At 33.7% G+C, this 5,677-nt stretch overlaps 1 long non-coding RNA gene across 1 annotated transcript; it reads left to right on the top strand.

Moving 5' to 3' along the window:
- The first annotated feature begins 2,541 nt into the window (after window positions 1–2,541).
- Window positions 2,542–3,426, top strand: LOC148862507 (uncharacterized). The gene is made up of 2 exons (XR_016110901.1): window positions 2,542–2,715; window positions 2,962–3,426. It is a non-coding gene; the product is annotated as an uncharacterized LOC148862507 (long non-coding RNA).
- Window positions 3,427–5,677: the final 2,251 nt, after the last annotated feature.

Genomic DNA, 5,677 nt, shown 5'->3' with positions numbered 1-5,677 from the left:
CAAAATTCTATAGCTTCAACCATTTCAATCATTATCAATCTACTCAAAAAGTTGGGTAGATCTTTGTATGTGAATAGTTGGGACATGGACCTAGGACTAGCAATCTTGACCCAACCCATTTGACCCACCCACCTTGGAACCCATGCATACCCACCCAATCTATTGGCGGGTCAATATGGGTTGAGTAACCCATTAGGGTCAACGGAAAAAAGGTCAAGGTGGGTTGCGTCAAGAGTACTCATTAGGGTCGGGATGGGTTGGGTTGCGCGGGTCAAAATGGGTTGGGTCAAAGTTAGCTTTATCTATACTCGCCAAATCTCAAAAAGTCAGCTTTGTCTACACCCAAGCCTCTTAGTGCGTCCACATCTCATTATAAATCCAAACTATCATGACACATCTCATTTTGTGATTCAAAGTGAAATAAAATAGATTTTATTATTTTTCATGTTTATATGCAATTTTACACGAAAGCACTTTTACAAAAGAAATTTTATAAAGTAATTTTGTGAAAAGGACTTTTACGAAAGCACTTTTACAAAAGCACTTTTATAAAAGTACTTTACAAAAGCACTTTATGAAAGCATAAAATCACTTTTGTAAAAGTACTTTTACACGAAAGCACTTTTATGAAAGTACTTTTACAAAAATACTTTTATGAAAACATAAAATCACTTTTATAAAAGTACATTTACGAAAACACTTACAAAAGTACTTTTACACGAAAGCACTTTATAAAAGTACTTTTACAAAAACACTTTTATAAAAGTACTTTTACGAAAGCACTTTTATAAAAGTACTTCTGTGAAAGCACTTTTACGAAAACACTTATAAAAGTTCTACAATTTTTTTTGCATTTTCTTCTATTTTCTACATTTTCTATAACTTTTTGGTATTTTCTGATTTTTTTTTGCATTTTTCTTGTATTTTTATACACTTTCTGAAACTTTCTGGTATTTTTCTGCATTTTTACAATTTTTTGGTTCTTTTCTACATAGTTCTTGTTTTTTTCATAGCGATTTTCTGGTATCTTTGCATATTTTCTGATTTTTTCTATAAAAGTTTTGAATTTTCTATAATTTTTGGTATTTCCTGCATTTTTCATAATATTCTGGTATTTTTTGAATTTTCTACAATTCTTTGGTATTTTTTGCATTGTCTAATATTTTTTGCATTTATCTACAATTTTTGCATTTTCAAGTATACGGGTTGACTTGACTCGTTTTTGTCACGTGGTAGTCTTGAGAGAGGTGATTCTCTAAAAAATATTTTTTTCCCATATATACAGTTCAACCCAACCTATTTCTGTCATGTGGCATTCTTAAGAGATGATTTTCTTAAAAATGTTTTTTTTTTTGTATTTATAGGTGTGGGTAGGTGAGTTAGTATGCGTTTGGGTGGTTAAGGGTCAATATGGATGGGTTAGGGTTAGGGTGGACTACCTTTTAACAAGAATTGATGATGGGTCATGGTAGGTTGGTAGTTTAATATGAGTGGATTGGTATTCAACCCTTACCCAACCCAACCCAACCCAACCCACCTGTTTGCCTCCCCTACATGGATCCGTACCAATTGTGGTAAGAATGCATGAGAATATTAATTTAGAATTTTAGAATTCTATAGTTTCAGCCATTTCAGTCATTATCAATCTGCCCCTGGGCTTGCGTTCAATGATTGATTTTGGGAATAAGGGTTATCCCTGGTATATTCTTCCAAATCTACCCAAAAAGATGGGTAGGTCTTTGTATGTGTGAACAATGGGAACATGGACACATACCAACTGTGGTAAGAATGCATGGGAATGCTAATTTAGAATTCTGTAGTTTCAACCAAAAAGCTGGGTAGATCTAAATATTAATAATCTAACAAAGATCATGATAAAAAAAATAAAGGTTAAGGCTACTGATTCAATTGTTTTTTGTTTCAACCTGATCTCAATTCAATTTTGATTTTCATTTAGGGTTTCTTTGATTCACAGTTGAATCATAATCAAAATGGTCTATTCTCATAGTTTGTTTGATTTAGACAGGAATTGAAATAGAATTTGGAATAAATTGAAATGGGATTTCATTCCTAAGGAAGAGGGAGGGCATAGCCATTTTCCTCAAATAGGAGAATGTCATTCCACCAGGAATGAAAACAAAATTCCAATTCTGCTCAACCAAATTGCCCATTCAATTTCGACTCTTGACCTCTATTCCCACGAACCAAATGGGATCTTAATTAATTACCTACGTGATTTAAAACAAGAAAGGTTATCTGAACTTGCTTCTTACTTTCTTAGGTTTTTAGGTGTTGATGATAGCGGCTTTTGTAGTAATGCGGTCTGCTGATTCGCTCTATTCCCCAAAATATAAATGTATTGTCTTCTACAGAACGCCACTACCCATATAGTATTATTAGTTTCAAGAACGGATCATTTAAAATAGCCAAGACAAAGAAAGAAAAATGTCTTTTTCTAAACTTCTACCACATGTAAAATTAATGGCTGGTTGGCTGAAACTTGCTCCATGGATAAATGGACCAAGGGTGGAGAAATGGAATACGTCTATTCCTTTTAAGCTGTATGCTATTAATGCCACATTCCTTGACAGTCTGTTTGGTTGCTGAGAAGGAAAAATTTATCTTTTCATTTTGGCATTCTGGTGTTTAATTGCTGAGAAGGAAAAATTATTGTTCATCATCTTCCTTCAAACTCAAATCAGTGGCGTGGACAAGGTGAGTTCCAATCTCCCCTCATCTCTCTCTTCTTTTCCTCCTCTCCCTCTTTCTTTTTTTTTTTCCTCTTCTTTTTCTTCGCTTGCCACTGCTACTTGAACCAGCAACTGTGAGCGTGAATGCGAAGAAGATAACAAATCCCATGAACGAGCACGACTGGAAAAGCAAGTTAAAAGAGAAAAAGCTTGCTGCAACATGAATACTCTTTTACCAAAATACTCACAAGGCTTAGCTATTCTTTGGCAGAGGGTTTTGCGCCGGCATGGACCGTTGTGAGCAAAAAAAGCTTGCTGCATGCGAAGAATGAGAAAGAAATGCGAGAGGAAATACGAAGAAAGGAGGGTCTGGAGAAGAAACCGGAAGAGGCCGCTGCGCGTGTCGTTTCCTTTCTCACTGTGGTCACACCGTTTCAGTGCGACCCCGCATTCAAAGTTTTGGGAACCGGCGTCACACTATTTCTCAGTTCGTCTTACAAAACAAACGAATGAAAATGGAAATCTAAAACAATATTCTCATTTTCTCTTAGTCGCACCAACCAAATAGACTATTATGGGATTATATCTGTTTGGTGGATAAATCATTTAGCTAGGACCACTATTTATCCTAAATGCATTTCTATTACTAATTCATTGAGAGATATAGACGATATATGTTTTAAGAATATTTTGTTGAATTTATATAAAATACATCGAAAATCATTTACTATACCTATTAATAAAATGATTTAAGCGTGCATGATTTTGTCATAAATATCATGTCAAATAAAACGAAATAGCAAAATCACACTTATATAGATGATGGTGATGATGATGACTGCAGCCTTACATATGTCCCATAAATCAGCACATGCTGAATGAATGTTCATAAAAACATAATTCCTACATATTGCACCAAATTACCACATGTTGAATATATATTCAAAAGACAAATGTCTAGCTAGCTATTATTGGATAAGTCTCGTACTCTACATTAGGGCTCAAGAGAGGGCTCCATTCACACAATGATGAGATGAGAGAATTTTCAATCCTTTGGCTTTATTCTCAAAGTCCACTGGAGCTTTCTAGTCCATCCAAGTGTTCGCAGAAAATTGATTCCTTGTGCGGTTAATCTCCCAAATGGAGTCCATCCAATGGTGCTAGTCGTGACCGAGTTCTTGATGTAAGACAGATTTTGTTCTAACAACCTGTCCCCCAAACAAGCCATACCCATCTATGCTGCATTTGGTTTTGCAATTAAAAAATTTGGTTTAATCATTAAGGCTATGCCTGGTTAAAATTCTATTCCAAAGAATTACTACAGTTTTGAACCTAAATTGTTTTTTTTTTCAGGCTGCATTTGGAAATGATACAAAATGGAGTGTAAATCTCGATTCAGGGTAAATTTGCACTCTGATTCACTTTTGCCTGTGTTTGGCAACATTACATTTATGGATTGACAAATGAAAGATCAATGCATATTTACATTGATAATAATATGTGAATGTTGAGTTTGGAAGGAGTACAAATGCAAATATGTAGAGTGCAAAACCTTATATTTTGTATGTATTTACGCTGTACATATTTGCATTTGTACTCTTTCCAAACTGAGCCAAAAGTACATCAATAAAAAAGAAGTAAATTTGCATCCAAGTGGGCTTTTGATAAAAAAAAACATATACTTTATTGAAATTCATGTTTGCATCTATTACACTAAAAGTTTGTTTGATAAGAAAGTAAAATTGTCAGTACAAAACTAACCCAACTTTATAATTTATATTAACCATTTTACACTACATATTTACATTCACACTTATTTGCATCGTTTCCAAATGCAGCCTTATTGAAATTATTTTTTGGCTCTAAAGAATCAATTCTTAGAATTAGAAGAACTCAAAAGATTCCTTAATTCCAACAATTTTCATACGTGTAAATTTAAAATAATTGTTTAAAATAACAAAATTTGCTAGAACTAATTCTAATTTGTGTCAAACACAGCCTAACCTTCCTTTATCCCAATTCCCATACACAACATTTTACCTAAATATAGAAATTGCATTAAAAAAGGGAACCAAATGAGTTGGAGACAATCATGCACACTATGCTGGGCTATCTATCACAAATGAACACATTAGTATTCATTGTGGGTCCCATCTATATTGAATATTAGGGGGTGTTCTTTTGGATTTGGAGAGGGGGGAAAGTTGGTCAATGGGAATTTGGTTCCCATTGACCAAGAATCGTATATTCTTTTTTCAGCTTTATGTAGGGATACCCATCTCCTATGTGGGTAAATAATTTCCTCACATAAGGGAAAAGTTGCCAACAATTGAATGGGACAAAAATGTCCCTTTAATAATGAATTTCTATAGCTAAAATGGTTATTACCTTATTTACTTGAGAAATAAAAGAACATGGGTAAATGCACTTACCTGGGTAAGTAACTTACCGAAAAGTGAATAAAACCTTAACGTATTCACTCGTGATAGGTAATCCAGCTAGATGTGTGTAATTTTATTTCTGACCAATCCGATCTCTTCAAGAAGTGCCTAGTTTACAGGTGCAGTTTGAAAAAATTAGGCTGCATTTGAAAATGATGTAAAACATTATTGATGTAAATGTTTACATTGGTTCGGTTTTGTTAGCGTTTAGATAGAATGTAAAATTAAGATCGATGTAAAACTCCACTCCCATTTGATTTTATTGACGTTTGGATGGAGTGGAGTTTTACATCGTAAATCAATCAATGTAAAACTTCATCTAAAATAGAGTTTTATATTAATTGTGAATGTAAATACTACATGATAAAATCTATGTAAAATTTCATGCTTTTATTGTCACACTTTTCGAAGCTCAACGGTTGCTTTTTTATGATTCCATGTAAAACCTCATCTTACATCCATTCCGAAAACAGTCTTACAGATTAAAAAATTGTCAAATTTTCAATGAACCAGATCTAAAGCCCAAACCTAAAAACAGTGTAAAAT

Source organism: Nelumbo lutea, chromosome 3 (assembly GCF_056320005.1).
Source record: "Nelumbo lutea isolate HS-2025 chromosome 3, American lotus-T2T, whole genome shotgun sequence".
Taxonomy (NCBI): Eukaryota; Viridiplantae; Streptophyta; class Magnoliopsida; order Proteales; family Nelumbonaceae; genus Nelumbo; species Nelumbo lutea.
This window is presented reverse-complemented; position numbering and strand designations above follow the sequence as displayed.